The sequence below is a fragment of the Crotalus tigris genome, unplaced genomic scaffold, assembly GCF_016545835.1.
Source record: "Crotalus tigris isolate CLP2741 ecotype Arizona unplaced genomic scaffold, ASM1654583v1 scf7180000018419.1029430, whole genome shotgun sequence".
Classification (NCBI taxonomy): domain Eukaryota; kingdom Metazoa; phylum Chordata; class Lepidosauria; order Squamata; family Viperidae; genus Crotalus; species Crotalus tigris.
Genome location: NW_024096993.1, coordinates 501,535 through 523,588, shown reverse-complemented (window position 1 = coordinate 523,588; position 22,054 = coordinate 501,535).

Genomic DNA, 22,054 nt, shown 5'->3' with positions numbered 1-22,054 from the left:
TAAAGCATCCAGCACAATTCATAGGAAAACATTGTTTAAACCTTGAAGCACAACAACTACTGTTGGCAACCAATGAACCTACAGATGGACTGACCGCTGTTTGCTGCGAAAATATGCGATGATCACATTGGGCAGCAACGCAAAAGGCCCAGGATGGGTGAAGGGAAAGGAGAGAAAACTAAATTGTCTGCTGGCCCTTCTCTTTGGGCCTGCCCAGTCATTTCTCTATTTGCCTTGGATCTTCTTTTTCATCAGAGGAATCATGAACTGAACTGACAGATCTAAATTTTCCCCCGTAGCTCCAGGTTTCTTAGTTCTGACCGTAGGATGGAAGAGAAAATGTTCAGTCCAAATTTTTCCATTATGGCCTAAGGACCAGTTTCAACTGAGCTGTGTACTCTCTAATATTTTTAGAAGATTGCAATGCAGTATGTAATTTTTTTTCTGAAAAGTATCCAGTGGTCCATGCTAATTGGAAGTCCATTCAAGAATGTGTTTTCTTGGGAAACCCTTCTCTCAGGAATTCTGTTCATATAATCATGGTATGGAAGGTAATGCATTACTGTCTGATATGTTATGGAAAATGCACGTATCCAACAGTATCAGACACAGGTGGCACCTGAACAGGGAATTAATCTTCTTTTTTCCTTTCCTGTCATTCCCCAGCAGAGTTAACCCCTATTTGTGTAGCAATTTAGGAAATAAACATGTTTTTCACCAGTTTACCTAAGGAAAGTGATTGAATAGGCATGGTCAGAGCCATTTGAAGACTGCCATATAGATTTGTTTTGACTTTCTAGCACGTCTCCTTGTTTCCATGGAAATTATTTGTACTTGTATATGGACTGAATGGTATAGATATGCTAGACTAAAATATATACTCAACCCAGTTTATGGCCCCATGGGGGAATATTTTTAAATAGAACTGCCCTGCATTAGAAGAGAGGGAGGGAGAGGAAGGAGAGAAGGAGGCAGGGGGAAGGATAAAGGGATAAATGTATTTAATGGAACTAGCTGAAGAATAAAAAACAAAGATTTCTTTGTAAAATGTGTTTAAAATTAAATTTCAATGACTGTATTGCAGGGCTAGGCAATATTTTTTTTAACATCCTTTGGCCTCAACAGGCATAGACAGCGTATTTCAAGACAGTGTTCTGTCACTGGGGCAGGGCTGATTATTTCAGATCATTTTTGAGGCAGTTTAGGATGTGGGTGAAGGTTTGTTCTCTGAGCTTGTGGGTTGATTTCCGAATGTTTCATTACCAGGTTAGGTAACATCTTCAGCGGGGTTTGGGATGTGTTAAGGGTCAAAATCGGTGCATGAACCCTTAGCAATGCTTAATGCATTTATCTGATTCCTTATTTTATTGAAAATTCAGGGAAAGTCATAACACCAAACCACAGCTACCGGTTGCCGAATTTGTGTTGCATAGCTCAGAAATTATTTGGGTGAACCCAAAGGAAGGAAGTCTGTGATGTTGGTGTATGCTTTGGATATTCTCCAGATGTGTGTGAAGGTTGCTATTGAGTACGTGGACTCTGGGGGCATAGGATAGCTTGTGCAAGGCCTTTGCTTCCCTCTTCCCCACGGTTTTTTCCAAAATGAAAAGTTTCAGTCTGTTGTAAGCAAGAAACAAACTAAGTTTCTATGGCTTTTGGTCCTGTTATGCAGCTCTGGGTGGTCATGGTATGACTTCGGTCTTTTTCCTCCCTTAATTATGAATCTTTGCACTCTGCTTGAAGCTTCCCACATGCTTGTCATTGGCTCCATTTTGGCTACTCTTATTCATCATTTATTTTTATTTTACTGGTTATTTGTTTTCCGCCATTCTACCCAAGGGCACCGAATACAGCCATCAATAAAATAATTAGAATACAAATGCTAAATAAACTTTAAATAGTGCATTGTTAATTAACTGAAGCAGAAAAGGAGTGGCTAAAGAGGAAAGTCTTAACCCTTTTCCTACAAAGAGGAAATGATGGGGGCCAAGGATCTGCAATTAGTGTGTGTGTGTGTGTGTGTGTGTGTGTGTACACACACACACACACTAGCTATACTACCTCTCTCTTTCTCTAACCCTGGTCCCCCAAGGTTTCCAAGGAAGCCTGAAGCCATTGGAAGGATTGTAGGCAAGAAACAATAATAAGAACTTAGATATTCAGATTTGGATATCAAATGGCATTGGATGGATTTGGATTGCAAATGGCATGCATGGACACCCCAAGATAATGTAAAAGCAGGATACTTATGTGTCAGTCAGCAAAGATAGGATTTAATGATGCAATGATTATTGGATTATTCTCTCACAAATATTCCCTTCTATCGATTATGGAATTAGTTGGGTTCGGCACTGATGCACAACTCATCCCAAAGAGTTCATGCTCCAAGATGGCAGGTTGAAATTGATGCTTTTCCAGAATTGTTCCTTGGTGATAATGATGCCAAAAGCACAAGACCTGCATCGTGTTGTCACAACGCACGTTCTGCTATTTTGTACTCGTGTCACATGGTTGAAGGTGTGACACATGGTTGCAATGTAGTGACATACTTTTCAGCACTTGCCTGCCCTTGCCTCCACTGTGGACACCTATGTCACCTATGCTCCCCTTTTAAAGGGAAGCATGGACCATTGTCCTCTTCCACATATACCTTCAAAACCAGAGTTCAATCTTTGGATGGATAAGATGGAACAATACTTTTTTTTAATACAGGGCAAACCAATCAGTGAAAATATTTCTAAAAATAATAAAGGCGGGATAAAAAGAAATCTAATAAATAAATAACCCCAAGTCAAGGTACATATGGTTGTACCCTATGCCTCCTGAACTTAAATAGGTATCGTCCTGAGCTTGTGCAACTATTTTGAGAGCCCAGGAAAAAGCATAGTTCCTTTAAGAAGCTGCTGAGGGCTACAGCTGGTGCTTCCATCCCAGATCTGACGCATCTGTGCCCACTGCAGATCTCCCATTGAAAGGATATTCGGGTTTTCTCTCAAATTCTCATTTTCCAGGTCCCATCCTATTCATGTCAGAAGCACTGAGGCACTTTGCCAGGTAACAGACTTGGATAAAAACCCACGGAGAGTTGATTAAAACTGATCTAAAATGAGAATGAAATGGTAGCTGAAGAGGCATCAACAATCTGGACCATTCATTCTGAAAAAGACCTGAAGTTTTCCAGTAGGCCTAACCTTGTATTCTGGATGGTTCCAAGTCTCCAACTTTTAAAATTTTCTCCACAGATGGCATGATATGGACTTGTGTCTTCTTGCTCCATGAAATATTATCTCTCTGTCTGTTTGTCTGTCCGTCCCTCTATCTATCTATCTATCTATCTATCTATCTATCTATCTATCTATCTATCTATCTATCTATCCCCTTGCAATTTATCTACCATTTCTATCTAAACAGTTTCTAGGTGGTACACAGATACTAAACCATTAAAGTATAGAATTTTCATCATCAATCACAATAATTCAGAATCCACACTCAGAACAGTATTAAAGTTCGCAAATAACATCTTGAGTTACCCAGAAACAAAGTGGAAACGAATGCAGATGTGCCAGTTTTGCAGCTGGCCAGGAAGCATACTAACCATTGCATTTTGAATCAGTCAAAGTTTTGAGGGCGAGCTCAAGGGCAGCAAATTTATAATAATCCCATTATAAGTTTATATGTCTGCGTAAAATACCATAGAAATTTATTTAAAGCCTTTTGTGTCCTAGTCAATTGCCTCGCCTCACTTGAAATTTTCTTTAAAAATAATCTGTTGACAGCAATTCTTCTTCTTTGGCTTACTCCAGACTTGATTTCTGGACAAATCTCTGAAGTTTTCTTGGCAGCATTATTGGTTTGCCTTTGTCTGCTTTCTAGGACTGAAAGGGTCTGATTTGTCCAAGATCACTCATGTGGCTTCATGCCTGAGGTGGGAACTACAAGTCATAGTATTCAGGTGATTAGTCTGATCCACTTAACCACTATACACCAACTGGCCTAATATTTAAAAAGAGAGATGTATATCTTACATGAATAATGATTTAGGTTGGCAAATTTCATGGCTCCGATAGTTGTATTAATTCTGTGTGTATGTACTTTAGTGCAATTTTGCTTGTGTGGGTATTGCCCAAGAAGTGGATGGAATGTGCTAACTTTATCTTTCTTCTAAAGTTCTGCAGGAGTTCATAAACAACAACAAAAGGCTTGATTGGGATTTAGTTTATCTGCACACCATGGCTAGCTGATGGGGTAAGCTTAATTTGTAGGCAACCAATAAGTAAGAATCAGTGTTTTGCTGTGATATCAAATATTTAAATGGAAACACTATTAATATTTCTGAATTAATCTGTTCACTGTTGGGCTTAATGCTTTTTGGAGACAAGACTCTAAACCAGGGGTAGGCAACCTTGGCTCTTTTATGACTCGTGGACTTCAACTCCCAGAATTCCTGAGCCAGCCTGGCTCAGCTTGGAAACCTCTCCCTTTCCCCTCAGCATGGCTGGCTCAGGAATTCTGGGAGTTGAAGTCCACGAGTCATAAAAGAGTCAAGGTTGCCTACCCCTGCTCTAGACAGCATTAACTCTTTCTCATGAAAAATGTAAATGTAAATAAAAGGAACTCCCCATGAAAGTTTAATCATCAGCCCTGCTCAAAGAAGCTAAATATAAGATCGCACTTTTAAATACAGTTTCAATGTGAATATCCTTCTAAGGATGGGCCAGATTTAATTCAACTGCCACTGTAGTCCAATTGACTTTAACAGGGAAGAATAAACACATCTGTTCAGTTTTTCCTTTAAAATAATCTTTGGTTGAGTATGTTTTGCCCAAGATTTGTATGCAAAGGCCACAAAAGTCTCTATCCAAATTCAGCCAGTGTTCACAGGACTTGAGGGAGCAAAGACTATTCAAGAAAAATGTCTGACTATCAAGTACGTTTTTATTCCCAAGGATTCCAACCGTGAAATCTTCCACATCATTAAACCTATCAGAGTTGTCTTGCAGAAATCAGGCTCATCACTAGATTAGCATTTTCTCTATCTCTTCCTTGTTTAGTCTAGCAATTATGATTTTTTGCAGCCCATCTGCAGTAGCTCTGCAAAACACCACTGTCATGGTTCTGACAGATGAAACTCTTCAAAAGAACTTCGAGACATTGTTTACCTTAAGAATCTTTATTTTGGGTAGCATAACATCGGCACTGCATAATCAAAGTCAAAAACTGAATTCCCCTTCCCTGAGCACATAGTTTCAAAGCACAATTCCCTCCTCTAATTGACAGTCATAAATCACATCCCCCAATTAGCTTGAAGCACAGGCTTCCTCTCCAGTTCTCCAGCCTACCAATTCCTTATCAGCTCTGGTTACAATAACCTTGTTTCTCACACTAGGTCCAATGTTGTTATGTCTAGCCTGGACTCTCGTTCACATTCCCCCTCCCAGCATCATCTAACTCTAAAAGCAAAAGGTAAAAGATGGCTACATTTCCATCTGTTGTCAATGCAAAAACATCCAATGTTAGCAGCGTTGACAACCACTTTAGCAAAAGCACATGGTGTTGCCCCTCCCTTCTTCTCACCTTTAATGATGATCCCTACAACTCCAGACATTCTTCGTCTTTTGACTCTGTTACAGTGGCAATGTGTGTGTTTTATTAGAAGACCTAAAAGACAAGGTTAGGGACAGATTGTCACAAAGAAACCTATCCCTACAGTTACTAAGAATTGACATTGACTTGATGGCATATAATCAATCAATCCAACATTGCTAAGAGAGAGAGCTTGGTGGGTACCAAAGGAAAGGTTTGCAGGAATTCTAGGTACAGAGGGACAAGATTGTCTAAGCCTGTTTTAGAGAACACACACGCATTCACAAATGTTTGCGTGCGTGTGTATGTATAATATATACATATGTATATCATGTACAAGTAATCTTCACTTAATGACTTCTAATTAAGGTTGTTAAATGAGGGCAATCTGTATTATGTAAGTATATGTGTGGGTATCCCTTGATATGGTCTGTTGATTAATCAGTATAGCTACACCATACAATATGATAAGTCCATTAAACATTTTTAAATATTGTAGGTTGTCTTTTTCTGAGGAATGCTGTGCCTCTTTCTTGGGTGAAAGAATTGTTTTTAAGCACTTGATTCTGATAAAAAGTGACCCTGGTTTATCAGAAACACCAGGGAAACTGGACCCACTTTGAGATGATTGCAAACAATATCACATTTATTTAGAGACAAAATAGGTAAGTATTGTCCAAAATGGGCAATAGATTTGGAGGAAACACTGTTGCCACAGGTCAAGTTCATAAGGAATCCATCTTGCACAGGTGACTAACACAATAAAAGCATCAGTGCAAGAACAAAACTGCATATCAGCAAACAAAAGAAACATAGCCACTAAAATAAATCGGTCAGAAGCCAATTCATTCAACTCAAGTGCCTCTCCATCACCTAGTTGCCATACTGGAGGAAAAAAAGGGTCCTAGTTGCTTTATGAAAGATCAACTGAATGGTGGAGGCTAATGTAATCTCATGTGGACAGAACAGCCCAGCTCCCTAGGTCCTTACCAGGGGATATACAATGGGACCTGGAGCATGTCCCTTTTGCCAGATCTGACAGCAGGGATAGAGACAATTTGGAGAGAGGTGGTTCTTCAAATAGCTTTATCCTGTGCCTTCAGGGCTTTATAACCAACACCCAGCACTTGAATTGCCTCTGGAAGTCTACTGGGATCCAGTGAGCTTCGCTCATGAAGCAAAGGTGTAATGTGGCCTTACCAAGCCAGCCCCATAATTGTTTCTGCCAATCCATTCTGGATCAATTGCAACTTCCAGATGTTCTTCAGGAGCTGCCCCTTGTAAAGCACATTGCAGTAATCCACCCAGGAGGTGACCAAAGCATGAGGAACTATGTGCAGCGCCTCCTGATCCAGGAAATGATGCAACTAATACATAACATGATCTTGTGAAAAGCTGTCCTGGGACTGCCGCTTTCTGCTGGTTGAGCAGGATCTGTGAGTCCAAGAGAACCACCAAATTTCACACCACCTGTCTATGAAGCAGTGCAACAAATCCAGAACTGTGGATGGAGGGGGAAAAAATCCCCAGATCCAGCAAACCCTAAAGTCAAAACCATTTGGCTTTGCTCAGGTTAAGTTGAAGCCTGTTCTTCCCCATCCAGATGTTACAGTCTGAAGACACAAAGACTGAACCTTGCTTGATTGGTCTGAGCAGAGATGTACATCTGGGTTTCATCAGTAGCCCTGCTGTTGAATGACCTCACTCAGTGCCTTCATGTAGTTGTTAAACACATGCTGTGCAAAACATCATATGTGCTGATTGGGGTTGGGAAGGCTGCTTATCTGAGCTCTTCCATGTATGGTAATAGCAAAAGGGACCTGATGGCTAGAAAAACAGTGCAATTTTTTTCGTCCCTAATGTGGCACCCTTAGTCAGAGTGAAGCTGCATTAAATGTTATTCAAGAGTCTAGGGCAGAGGTGTCAAACTGCCAGCCTGCAGGCCGGTTGCATCATGCCCACCCCAGCTCCGGCAATGTGAAAAAAGTCGTGATACATCGTGACACATCACGTGATGTGGCGAGTTTGGTCTAGGGCAAGAGAGAAAAGTTGCAAGGAGACTGGAATTTTGTGAAAATCTTTTCCGTAGCAGGGCAAAGAGCAACCCTCCATTTCAAAATCAATACTGTACTTCAGAAAGGAAAGGAAAGCTTTTCACATCCTATGCTCCCCAAAACAAATTCATTTCTGGTGCATGAGTGTGTGCTGTACAAACACACACATACAACCCAGACTCTCATGGGCAGAACATTCAAACTAGTTTCTAGGATGGCTTCCAGAACTCTTTGCCTCATACCCTGAAAGTCAGTTCCAGATGAAACTTTGGTGGAGACAGGTGGGATAATTAATGCTTGTGGCTTGCTTAACAGGATATTCTGAGTGACATCATTACAGCCACTTGGGATGGGAGGTTAAGGCTGTGCCTGCTGGCTTCCTTCAGCCAACCATCCCACCTGATCATTGACCTGTTGGGATGAGCTATGAAGAGAAGGATTTGCTGTATTTGCAAACTCTCCAGTGATTTGGATCCCTGATTGACAACGGTAATGTTGAAGTCAGCGGGAGGGAAACTCAGCTTGTGCTCTCCACAACTGCAAATGTTTGATTTAAACAACCTAGCAACAGGAGAGATCCCCCCCAACCCCCTGAAGGCATGCACTGTTACTTAGTTGATATTATTCCCACCATTTTTACCCTGAAAAACAGTAGAATACAATTTTTCTCAGTGGCAGGCCTAGTCTATTAAGGCTGTGCAGCAATCTTTTCTGGGTAAAAAGAGTAAGAAATGTACACAACCAGGAAATATGGCTTTCATCTCATTAATTCATTAGAAAAACCTCTATTGTGAAAGGCTGCAGATAATCGTGATCTACCTATTTCTCTTGTCACCTGCCAACTTCCTGTTCTAAAGTGCGCAAGGAATAATTTTTTAAAATCAGATTGAATTGTTTGGATGGCTATGCTCGTGAATGGTCTTTGGGGTTTTTACTTTGTTTTTAAAAATAAAGAGAAATTTGAGCCAGACATTGTAAAGAGAAATCACACCATCTCACACCTTCTGAATATTTTTAAACCTAGTACTTTACCCTGCCTATGTGAAAAAAATTTGCTTCATTTGCATCCAGTGTAATCAAAAATAAGGATGGGCAGTTTTGTTCCTTTCATTTTCCTTCTTTGTTATTTCAACTATCTTAGACTTGTTTGATTTTATTTCCACTATCATCCTGAATAAGATCTATCTATGTGGTTCCAAAGAATCATGATTCATTCATTCATTCATTCATTCATTCATTCATTCATTCATTCATTCAATCAAGTTCTACAAAGCAAAGATTTTAAACTTTTAAAAGCATGTACAAACATTTATATAATTGAATTCTGCCCATTTTTTAAACATTCTTTGTCAGCAGACAGATTCAGAACTCTCAGTAATTTATAACCTATTGACCACACAGAGTCAATATGAGTGTAGATTGAGAGTAATAATTTACTGTACTTTCTGTCTGCTCTGACTATGGCTTGATTTACTCTCTGTCTACTCTGATTATGGCAGCTACAGAGATGACCTTAGAGAAACTATGCAGTGATGTTTACAAAAACATGAATCAAAACTTGTTTTATGTTTGGGAAATAAAAAAGAAAGAAAAAGAAAATGGGAAGAAACTGCCTTAACTCTCTGGCAAGAGAAGGAGGCAAGAAAAAACACCATCAGGCTTTCAAGATTGAATTGTATGTATGTCAATAAAATATAGTTCCAATCAAACTTTTGAAGTTAGTTTCCTGGTTTCCTTTCCAGTTGGAGGTCTGAAACCTGCTTATTGTCTATAAGACTGCTAATTTGAGGTACTTCCTTCTGCTTTTTGTTTCCAGGCACAAATACATCAAACACCTGCTATTTTCTCCTACTAGATTGTAGCTACTTAAGTGGTAGGCTTTGTCCATCTCTATATTGTATTGCTGTAAAAAATATTTGAATTCTTTAATTATTATAAAAATTAGTTCATTAATCACTGCTCAGTCAGAGTCCCAGTCTCAAGCATGCTCACATGCACATATGAGCATTCATAGCTTCCTACTTTTTTGCCAGAATAACAAATATAGTATTGTGCTATTGTGCCACAAACTCCATACATTATGGAAGTACATTCAGTACATATTCAAGTGGATGGATGTTAGGTCAAACTGATCTAACTGATTCTTCCTGCAGATGCCATTGCATGCAAACATACAGCATTTCATCCTCCAACATTTTTTTCTGAATACAATTTTGTCTATTATTTTCACAAGGTGCGCAATTTTTTTTAATTTTCCTTAAAAATCAATTATCCCCAAATATTGGGAGCACTCTGACTCTCACTTCTAAAGCACAAGATGTGACCAATTCACATTACAGTCTCAGTTTCTCTAAGATGGTATTCCTGATCTTAAGAATATCAATTTAGAAGAAAATCTGAATCCATTGTAAGCAACAGTGTGTAAGATGGAAGCCAGAGTCGTTTCCCTTCTTTCTAAGACCTAGCAGCATTCAACATCACCGGCTTGGTAACTCTTTCAAAGAAGTTACTTGGTCATGTAACTTATTACATCCTGCTTAGGATGTAATAAGAAAAAAAGAATCACTCCTGGAATTTCAGTGACTGAGATAGCACAGTGGTAAATTTTTGAAGACTGATAGCCTAAAACTTTTTTTCTAAGATAGTTTTAGCCACTGAAAGTCCAATGTCTCAAAACATTAGTCCTATTTAGTCATTGCTGGCTGTATTATGCACCCGGATTGTATTATTATTACATTTATCAGAATTGTTAACAAAAATGGAAAATAGCCATTTATAGCACAGCCCTATAAATGTTTCCTTGGGTGTTAGTCTCATTATATTTGATGGGGCTTATCTGTTAGGTCAAAGAGGCAAAAGCTATGCTGGCCTTTCAGACAGTACTGAAACAGAGGTATCAGCAGCCCAAATTATAGTGAATGGTGAGCAATGTTGGGAGGTGAGATTCTGCATTACCTGGAAGATGATGTATAACTTATTTCTGTCTGATGTAACTTTTCCATGTTTTGCTGAACAATGGAAATCTAATAATGCTAATATTAATACTAATATTAATAATAATAAAGTTGGAAGGGACCTTGGAGGTCATCTAGTCCAACCCTCTGCTCAGGCAGGAAACCCTATACCATTTCAGACAAATGGCTGTCCAGTCTCTTCTTAAAAACTTCCAGTGTTGGAGCATTCACCACTTCTGGAGGCAGGTTGTTCCACTGGTTAATTGTTCTAACTGTCAGGAAGTTTCTCTTTAGTTCTAGGTTGCTTCTGTTCTTGATTAGTTTCCATCCGTTGCCTCTTGTCCTGCCTTCAGGTGCCTTGGAAAATAGCTTGACTCCCTCTTCTTTGTGGTAGTCCCATTGTCCCTGGAACACTGCTATCATGTTCCCCCTCATCCTTCTGTTCATTAAACTAGACATACCCAATTCCAGCAGCCTTTCATTATATGCTTTAGCCTCCAGTCCCCTAATCATCTTTGTTGATCTTCTCTGTACTCTTTCTAGAGTCTCAACTTCTTTTTTACATTGTGGTGACCAAAACTGGATGCAGTATTCCAAGTGTGGCCTTACCAAGGCATTGTAAAGTGGTATTAATACTTCACGTGATCTTGATTCTATTCCTCTGTTAATGCATCCCAGCACTGTGTTGGCCTTTTTGGCAGCTTCAGCACACTGCTGGCTCATATTTAAGTGATTGTCCACTAGGACTCCAAGGTCCCTCTCAAGTTACTACTATTGAGCAAGGTACCCCCTATACTGTACCTGTACATTTGGTTTTTCTTGCCTAAATGTAGAACCTTACTTTTTTCACCATTGAATTTCATTTTGTTAGATAGCACCCAGTGTTCAAGTCTGTCCAGATCCTTCTATATCCTAAGCCTGTCTTCTGGAGTGTTGGCTATTCCTGCCAGCTTGGTGTCGTCTGCAAATTTGATGATTTCCCCATCTATCCCCTCGTCCAAATCGTTGATGAAGATGTTGAAGAGCACTGGGCCCAGAACAGAGCTCTGGGGCACCCCACTACACACTTCCCTCCACGTAGATGCGGTTCCATTGAGGACCACATGCTGAGTACGGCCGGTCAGCCAGCTATGGATCCATCTGGTGGATGGATGCTATCTAACCCGCATTTTTCTATCTTATCAAGTAGTAGGTTGTGATCTACTTTATCAAATGCTTTACTGAAGTCCAAGTAAATTATATCCACAGCATTCCTCTGATCCACTAATTTTGTCACTTGGTCAAAGAATGCAATAAGATTTGTCTGGCATGACTTCTGGTTCCAGAACGCGGTGACGCTGGTCATGCCTGGAAACTTCTCTCCAGGCCGTCCGGAATTTACTTCGCCAGTAGACCCCCTAGGGGGTCGAAAGTCACCCTGGAGGGGCGACCACCGAGGAGGAGGCTTGCTGGTAAATATGGGAGGGAGGCAGCTTCCCCTGAGTCTCCAGCTTCTCCTCAGGGTCGACGGAGCAAAGATCGGCCTGCAAGATGGCCGATCACCCTGCTGCACCAGCCGAAAGTCACATCGTCATCTAAGCGTTAAAGACCCACCACGGATGATCCGGGTGAGACCCCTTTTGTTCCTCCCCATACCCCTGCTGTTTTTGCCTGTAGAAGCTGTTTGTGATATTATTCCTCCATCTGGAGAAAGTGGCTTTAGTAATCGTGGGAACAAACACTTTTTACAAAAAGGACAGAATAAATAAATAAATATTCATTTAAAGACTATATTCTATTCCTACTTACATTGTGCTGCAGAAAAAACTGTTTTTTGTGTTCTTTGGAGCGGTATTACATTGGTGGAGTATTTCTTTTTCTATTCTCCCTTTAAAAGATAGGAAAAAAGGAAAAAAATGGCGTCTGAAGAAGTCTTTTTAGTGCACTGAGGACACCTACTGGTCAAAAGCTAATATTGGATTGTTGTTTATTTGGAGATGAGAGAACTTTGGCCTTCAAACTGTTTTTCAAGAAAAAAGATAATTTGAGCTAGTTGTGTGATCTGTGGGGGTGGATAATGTTCAATTGTAACTTTCACTAAAAAGGAAAAGGATTTTTGTTCAACTATTGCTAAAATGGAGAAGCCTCAATCACATTTAAACTGTAAACTTATACTGGAAAAGATCTATGGGGCTAAAGAAAAAATATGTACTACAATAAAAGAGGCTACTACTAGAACTAAGAGCCAGAATCTCTACTTTAAACTTAAAACTGACTCCCAGATTACAGTTGACTACTTTACAAAACAGATTATACAAGAAGAGGTTTTAACTGAGGATAAGGAAAATCTTATTTTGCCTTACAAACAAGACCAGGAAAAGCAAAGACTGAACTTTGGACTTCTGAAGCAACAAGGCTTTATGGTCAAGAGAAACAAAGGATTAAATCAGAGATCAAGATGGTCTGTATTGAATCAAGTAACACTACAAGCAACAAAAAGAGACCTATTATCTGGAAGGGATGCTCTGATATGGAAACCTACCTGGCAAATGAGAAAAGCTAGAATAAGATTGAAAAATAAAATTTAAAATTTCTTAAATTGGATTAAAGGCAACCTAGAACTATGGACTGAGGTAAGGACTGAGCTTTTGAAAGATGTCTTAGAGTTGGAGTGAATCAATAATTAATTGAATGTTAATTAAATAAGATGACTTGTTTGTCATATAACATGCGAAATTTAAACTCTACTTAAAGGATTGAAATGATTTAAGGTTTGATATTAATTTGTTAACTCAAAGAGATTGATTAAGTGAAGGATTAGATATCTATAGAATAGTTTGATAAATACATACATTTAGAAGTGTCTAGGATAGATTAATATTTTTGTTTAAAAATGAGATATCTTTATAAGGGATTAAAGACAATTTAGAATACTAGGTATGTTGTTTTTAGAATGTTAGGTTTATTTTCATGAAAAATTATGATGTAATGGAATGACGAAACTAATAGTTAATTGAAATTTAATGAGATGATATGATTTTCTGATGATATGGATGTTATTAGTCATGATAATTAACTGGAGACTTGAACTTTGTTTAATGAAATGACATGATTTAAGGTATGATATTATTTTTTTTAGCTTGAAGAGATAGATCAATTGATATGAGCCGAGGTGGCGCAGCAGTTAGAGTGCAGTACTGCAGGCCACTTTAGCTGACTGTGTTCAGCAGGTCAGCGGTTCAAATCTCACCGGCTCAAGGTTGACTCAGCTTTCCATCCTTCCGAGGTAGGTAAAATGAGGACCCAGATTGTTGGGGGCAATGTAAATATATATATACATTGCTTACTGGTGTACACCGCTTAGAGAGTGCTTGTACTTAAAGCGGTATATAAGTCTCATAAATAAATAGATTTGATAGGTACAGGATAGATTAATATTTTACTCTAAATAAAGGAGAATAATGGAAGAAGAAACAAACAAGATTTTGATAAAATTAAGAAAGTAGAATATATGTGGAAGGGATATTTGAACTGAAAATGTTTTTATTTAAAGTTAATTTGATTATGGTAGAAATTGATGAAGCTTGGAAACAGGTTCAGGTTGAATAAATTTAAGCTAGAATTGGATATTCCAAATATACTATGCTATTTGGGGGGAAAAGAGAGGGAATATTTGATGTATTGAATATACTATGTATATATGTCTTGTTTTAAGATGTTTGATTACCCCAGCACCACGGTGTGTCCTGAATATGTTGCTTTAAGAATCTAAAAAAAAAACCAATAAAATCTGTTTTTTAAAAAAAGATTTGTCTGGCATGATCTGTTTTTGACAAACCCATGTTGGCTTTTAGTAATGACTTTGTTTGCCTCTAGGTGTTCGCTGATTCGTTGTTTGATTATCTTTTCCAGAATCTTCCCAGGTATTGAGGTCAGGCTGATGGGTATGTAATTTCCTGGGTTCTTTTTTTTCCCTTTTTTGAAAAGATGATTGAAATGTGATATCAGATGATTGAAATGTGAAGTAACAAAAATAAAGGATGGGACCTGTGTTCTCTGGATCAGGAGTCCCCAAAATCGGTCTGTGGACCAGTACTGGGTCGCGGCATGCCAGCAATTGGGCCACACAAACAAACAAAGCCCCATCAGTGGGATGCAGGCAACACACAAAACCACACTCCTTCCAGTCTGCAGAAAAATCTCTCATAACCGGTCCCTGGTGTCCAAAAGATTGGGGACCTCTGCTCTGGATGTTGGTATTAAACTTTGGTCAGAAGCAACCAACAATCAGAGTATGATCAGTAGGACACTTGCCGCAGTCTGCTATCACATGAAGGACTAGCAAATCCCCTCCTTTGGATTGTATTATAAGAGACATTTAACTTGCATTTTGAGAGGAAAACTGTTCTGTTACTCTGTCTGCAAGTGCTACCAAATTTCTGTATTAGAGGTATAATATAATGTAAGCATTGTAGTTGCTCAGTTCTGTGAGAAAGGGAGAGAGGAAAAAAAAGAAGTGAGTCATAGTAAGGTTGTCAACAACTGTATGAACTTTCACAGGTATTGGTTTTTCTATTGGAGAAGATGCTGCCTGCTGATTGCTACCAATGAAACTGTTGTTTGAAACAATTGACCAATTCTCTGATTAGCTGGCATCCTTATAGCATGCACAATACCACTTCTATCCAATTAATTAGATGATTACATAGGGTTCCACTGAATATAACTGACTCATAGGTCACAGATACATCGAAGAGTTGCCCTTAAATTTACCTGAAAAATGACATTTGTGTTGAACTTGGGTGCTTCATTGCAGATAGCTTGTATAATGAGCAAAGGATATTCATGCATTCTACAGCCTTCCTCGTAGAAATCTGTATACTTGCAAAAAGCATTTACTTCACATTCTCATAAGGCAGGGGTCTTCAAACCTGGCCCTTTTATGACTTGTGGACTTCAACTCCCAGAATTCCTCAGCCAGCTGGCTGAGGAATTCTGGGAGTTGAAGTCCACAAGTCATAAAAGGGCCAATTTGAAGGCCCCTGTCATAAGGCAATGATCATATCTAGCTGGTTTGGTCTTGTTCATGACAAACAGATTCAGCTGGGGGCCTTTCTGGAGAACTAGAGACTCCAGTTGTAGGCAAGGGCTATAGTGGCTGGAAGCAGTGACATCTGCAGCAGCTGCATCCTGCACCCCCCAAAAGGTGAACTCAGATAAGATTTCTGCCTGACCTGTCCTCTGGCTATGAGAGTTGCAAATGAATGTTGCAACTTTAGATGATCCCCACTGCCATCTGGACTTACAGTGGGTTGATTATTATGTATGTCTAGATGTGTAGGAGGATACTGTGACAAGAACAGTTTGTCTTGCAGGATGAGAAAATTTGCACAGACGGAACTTCTATAGAATAAATAAAGCACATGAGTCTTTCTCCTCAACCAGAAGTTGCTGAATTTCAATTCCTGGCAACTCCAGTAGGGGTGGCCATTGGTAAAAGTTGCTGTGAGTAGAATGTCAAGGGCATCTAGGCCACCCCTTCCTCCCCAGACTTAGTTTGAGAAATCTCAAGTTCATATCCCTAGCCCAGTGGTTCTCAACCTGAGTCAAACGACCATTTCATGGGGGTCGCCAAACAACGCAGTCCGCCAGTCTTGAATAGAGTCTAATTCTATTTCAAAAGCCAATAGGAATTGTCTAGCCTGTCTCTGCCTTGCTGAGCCCGCCAAAAGTCCCATTCTGCAAACGGTGCTGCACCAGTTGAGTAGTCCTCGACTTACGACCGGTTGAGTAGTCCTCGACTTACGACCGGTTGGAGGTCGCGGCATTAAAAAGGTTGAGAACCACTGCCCTAGCCAGTTCTGAAGTTTACCCTTATCTCTTAAGGAAATCTACCTCGGAAGATGATTGTGAAAATAAAATGTGGGAGGAAAAGCCAGTTCAGTTTTTTCTAAAGGATTTTCATCTTTAGTGATCAACTTATATGATCTTGTTTTCTTTCTGCCTATATTTAGCCTTTGTTAGCTGCGCAGATATTTATTTGTTCTTTCCAGTGCTTTTTTTGTAAGAAAAACAGTGCCAGAACTCACAACTTGTTAATCTTTTATTTAAAAATATTATGTATTCAGTTATTAGCAGGACTGGTGGTTGAGAAGTAATTAGTATTTTTTTTTAAAAAAAAATTGGGGTCACACTTTTACACCAAAAATTTAAAAAAGATTTTCAATTCGCCAACAATTTTTTAAAATAAAGAAATTATTTTACCTTTCGCACATAGTCAATTACTGTACACACACCCACACATGTCAGTTGTGTAATGAAACGTAACGGTCACCTCCCGCAGTAAGCACTCAGTGCGTGACCACATGAACAATCACAAGCCATGCAGCGCCATCACAACCAGCGTGAACGAAGTACGCATGCATCGGACTCGACACACAAGCAGCTCCTGCATGCACAGTTTTAATGATTTTGCCGCTGACCTGCTATGCTCGACCGGGCGATTCAAGTCCATGTGGACCAAACATCAAATTTTCAAAAGTTACTTTTAAAACTTGGAAAATCCATCGAAAAAATGTGCCAGAACTCTGTTCTGCTATGTTCTATAACCAAAAAAAAAAAAAAAAAAAAAAAAGCACTGGTTCTTTCTGCCCATATTTAGCCTTCATTAGCTGTGCAGATATTTGTATTAGTGCTTTTATGCTAGCTTAGATTCTGAAGATTCATTGCAAGATACTTTTATCTTACAATGCCTTTGTTTTGTACAACATTTAGGAAAAGGTTAGTTATTTAAACTTTGCAGATCTATACCTGGGGCCCTTATGAACTTTGGCTGATGAAGAGAAAAGCTTAGGTGGAATCAGACCTGATTAATACTTGTATAAGAGACCACCAGCAAAAGTAAGGCTATAGATGGGAAGTCAAAAAGGGGAAAAACAGGAAGAAGATAGTGGTAAACTTTTTAAAAAAGAAAACTACACAAATACATGCATAAAACTTGACTAAAGGGAAACAGCTCTGCAAGTAAGTTGAGCAGATAGAGGAATGAAAATGTCATGTTTATTCTTACTGTTTTAAGGGCAAATCAGGCCACACTTGGAAAACTGCATCCAGTTTTGGTCACCATGATGTAAAAAAGAAGTTGAGACTCTAGAAAGAGTACAGAGAAGAACAACAAAGAGGATCAGGGGACTGGAGGCTAAAACATATAAGGAACGGTTGCTGGAATTGGGTATGTCTAGTTTAATGAAGAGAAGGACGAGGGGGGGACATGATAGCAGTGTTCCAACATCTCAGGGGCTGCCACAAAGAAGAGGGGGTCAAGCTATTCTCCAAAGTGCCTGAAAGCAGGACAAGAAGCAACGGATGGAAACTAATCAAGGAGAGAAGCAACCTAGAACTAAGGAGAAACTTCCTGACAGAACAATTAACCAGTGGAACAATCTGCCTCCAGAAGTGGTGAATGCTCTAACACTGGAAGTTTTTAAGAAGAAACTGGACAGCCATTTGTCCGAAATGGTATAGGGTTTCCTGCCTGAACAGGGGGTTGGACTAGATGACCTCTAAGGTCCCTCCCAACTTTATTATTATTATTATTATTATTATTATTATTATTATTATTATTATTATTATGCCAATTTTTGTAATTTTATTGCCTCTCAGCCTATAAAATTACAACTCTATTACTCAGTTGTGTCTGCTGGCTAGGATAACAGGATTGTTATCCAATACATCTGGACTTTATGGAGATTCTGAGTCATCCAAGATATGGTTATCCTGGATGAGAAGTGAAACGTCTTCAAAGAAAAACAAGAAAATCCAGTTGCCTCTTGAAAAAGCACCTTTGGGAATGCACCTGGAGGTCCAAGCCTAGGGAAGTTGGTTCCATGTGCTTAGCGTGGATGCAAAAAAGAAAGAAAAAGAAAACTGCCAGATATTTCCTACCACACAACATAGATGTTCTTGCAAATTTTGATGTGGACTTTAAAAAGAAAAGTAAAATCATTAAAATACTTTAATAAAACAGAGACAATAGTAAAATATGAAACATAAACATACCAAACAGTTAGTAACACTGATATATAATATCATAGTCTCTTATTCTAAATGAAACATATAAGCCAGACATGTCAAACACAAGGCCAGGGGACCAGATGTGGCCCACAAAGTGGTTTCATGTGGCCCGCAAAGCCATCCTGGAAACAGTGAGGGAACGGCCCCCTCTGCCTTGGCCCTGGCCCAGGCTGGCCAGGGGCCAATGTACAATTTTGTGGTGGCCATCTATGCTGAAACACATTCAGTTTTAGCTCCTAAGCGCCCCCCCCCCACCCGCATGGCCTGAGAGGAACATTGAGACTCCTCCAGTGGACCATGCCTTGGCACTTGCCCTGGTCCCATCCCCTTCTGCCAGAGACTCTCAGATCTGTCCCACTCCTGCCCAGGCCCCCACAGGCACCCTTGATGAGAATGATGTAGAGCTGGCCACATCCAGCCAGTAGGCCACGCCCACCCAGTAGGCCGCACCCACCCTGGCCACACCAACCCGGCCCCCTGAGGGCAACCGCAGTGCTATGCGGCCCTCAATGAAATTGAGTTTGACACCCCTAATATAAGCCATAAATGCATCGTAATAACAATTCCACAAATACACATACAACTAAATATTTCTATAATCAAATGTCTATAATAAAACACTACTTTCTACTTTCAGTTTAAACAAATAGATAAACACATGCAGTCTATATGTATTAATTCCAACAATACACAATATTTCTGTAATCATAATAAATCAAGTTTACATTTCAGTTTTGGCATTTTAATGCAGCTTCATTAAAAAAAGAGGCACCAGGGTGTGTGTTTTTTTCCTTTCAGTTATTTTTTTTAATCTAATATTCTTGAATCATCGTAGCTCCAGTGACTATTATATACAGAAAAGAAAAAAAGAAAAGAAATCCAAAGTATGTTGTGATTTTTAAATAATTTAGAAATCGTTGATGCTGCTGTTAAAAGAATAGCACTATTTGAACTGCAAGGATGTTGCTGACCAATGGATTGTCTTCCGGGTTTCCAGAATAAACTATCAGCTGTGATATGTATTCTTTCCCAAAACAGACTTCTGTCAATTTTCCTAGCTTGTGGAAGGGAAACCAACCTTGATCTTCACTGTCATCTGGACTTTTCTCCAGCAATTGCACGTTATGCACCCCCAGGAAGAAGAAGCAATTTGGAAGACCTGTTGTGCATAAAATAAAATAAAATTGCCATATCACCTGCTGGTAAAAAGGAACATTGTTTCATTCAAAGTAATTTCCCTCACTCTTTCAGCTCTGTGCATACAACCATTATGTCTATTCTACCAAAGCAAAGATGATAGGGTTTTGAGCTTTATTTCATTGTAGAAAAAACAAAAAAGCAAAAGAGAAGCAAAATATGATTGGGCATCCCACTGTTGTAGTGAATGCACAATTAAAGTTGCTTTCTCTCTTTCCTTGACCTGCCTCCTATATTCATAAAAACCTTGCATACCACAATATTTTAGAGGAAGTTTCTCCTTCCTCTTCATTTCTCCTATTATTAGAAGCTGAGATCGTTTGATGAGGTTGAATGGGAAGAGGTTCAAAAATCTGGGAGTTGCAATCCTAGCATACCTATTTTAGGAGGGAAATGAGCATTATAATGTATATATTTATTTAAAAGACTAACAAGCAGTCCTGAATTTATGACTACAACAAGGACTGGAATCTCAGTCATTGAGAGGAGTAGTCATTAAGTGAGATGCCCATGTGGCCTCTTTGCTCAACGACCACAATCCTGACTCTACCAGTTGCATTAGTTAAGTGATCATGGGATCATTACGTGGAGCACTGGGGAAAGATCCCTCTCCTTGCCCCACCACATCCAGGAGGCCCAAGGCCTCTCCCTGCCCAACCAGGCCCAGGTCCCTTTACCTTTGCTGTTTTCTGTAGCGGCAGCCATGCTTATCCAATGTGAGGTGTGATCTTCGTACTGAGGTCACCTCAAATCATCCTGCAAATGGGCCCCATTCTAGTGATCCGTGGAAGGCTCGTTCTCCAAATTGTATGAGTTGGAGAAGGAGCCTTCCAAACAATCGGAAGAACGACTGCGTTTGCTAGCCCTCCTGGCCTAGGAAAAACAGAAAGCTAGCAAATCTGATTATTCTCAGAGCATGCCAGCTCTGTTAGGTCTGGTGGAATGGACAGAAAAAAATCGGAGAGAGGTAACCTGCTCCTGTATCGCAAAGAGCTTTAGAGTGATAACCAGCACCTTCAATTTATTTATTTAATAGATTTATATGGCCAGCCTCTGATATATGTGACTCTGACTGGCTAACAAAACAAAAGAGAAAAGTAAAACCCAACCAGTGATTAAAGATAAGTAGCATCTGAAAATAATCAAACACCGAACAATAATATAATTGATATAATAATATATCAGAGCTGCAGGGAAAAGCTAATTTTTTAATACTTTGCAAAAGCCTACAGCGTCAAGACAGGTCTGATTTTGGAGGTGGGAAAGGTGATGTTCCAAAAGGTGGGCACCATGGTAGAAAAGCTTTCTTCCTGAATCCTGGTAGATCAGGGGACCCCTGATCTGTGGACCAGTACTGAGCTGCGGCATGCCAGCAACTGGTCTGCACAAAGAAGCAAAGCCCATCCGTGAGATGCAGGTAGCACACAAAACCATGCACCCTCCAGTCTGCGGAAAAATCTCTCTCCATGGAACTGGTCCCTGGTGCTGAAAAGGTTGGGGACCTCTGTGGTAGATGACATTCTCTTGCCTGGAAGCCTACTGAGAATCAGTGCACCTTGTGAAACAGTGATGTTATGTGGGCTTACTATGGTCTGAACAAAACTGCCTGTGCCACTGTATTCTGGACCAGTTACATCTTCTGGATACTCTTCAAGGGTAGCCGTATATAGCAGTTTGCAGTAGTCCAAAACAACAAAAACAAAAGGTGACTCGGGTATGAGTCTTCCAGTCTAGAAATAGTCACAACTGGCACACAAGATGGAATTGTGCAATGGTGGCCACAGTTGCCATCTGCTCTTTGAGCACGAGCCACGAGTCCAAGGGGATCCCCAAATGTGTGTATGGGTAAGCAACCCCAGCCAGAGTCAAATCTGGAAAATTATCTGAAAAAGGAGAAGAACCACTGTAGCATTATGCTTCCCATTCCCAAACTCCTAGGAACTGAATACAAAATTGCAGCGATGTAAAACACACACCAGAAGTACTGCTGATTGAAAGAAAGTTCTGAACTAAAATGGAAGTAAATATTTTAATTTTTTTTTAAAAAAAATGATTTACCAACTTTGGCCTTCATGACCTGTAATATTCTACTAATAACATGGACAAGAAAATGCAGCAGATTTATCTTGACCTATATCGTGTGAGGTCAATATTTCAGGAGCAATGAATGCTGATCAACACAACGTTTCCACTACCATGGCTCATCCAATTTCA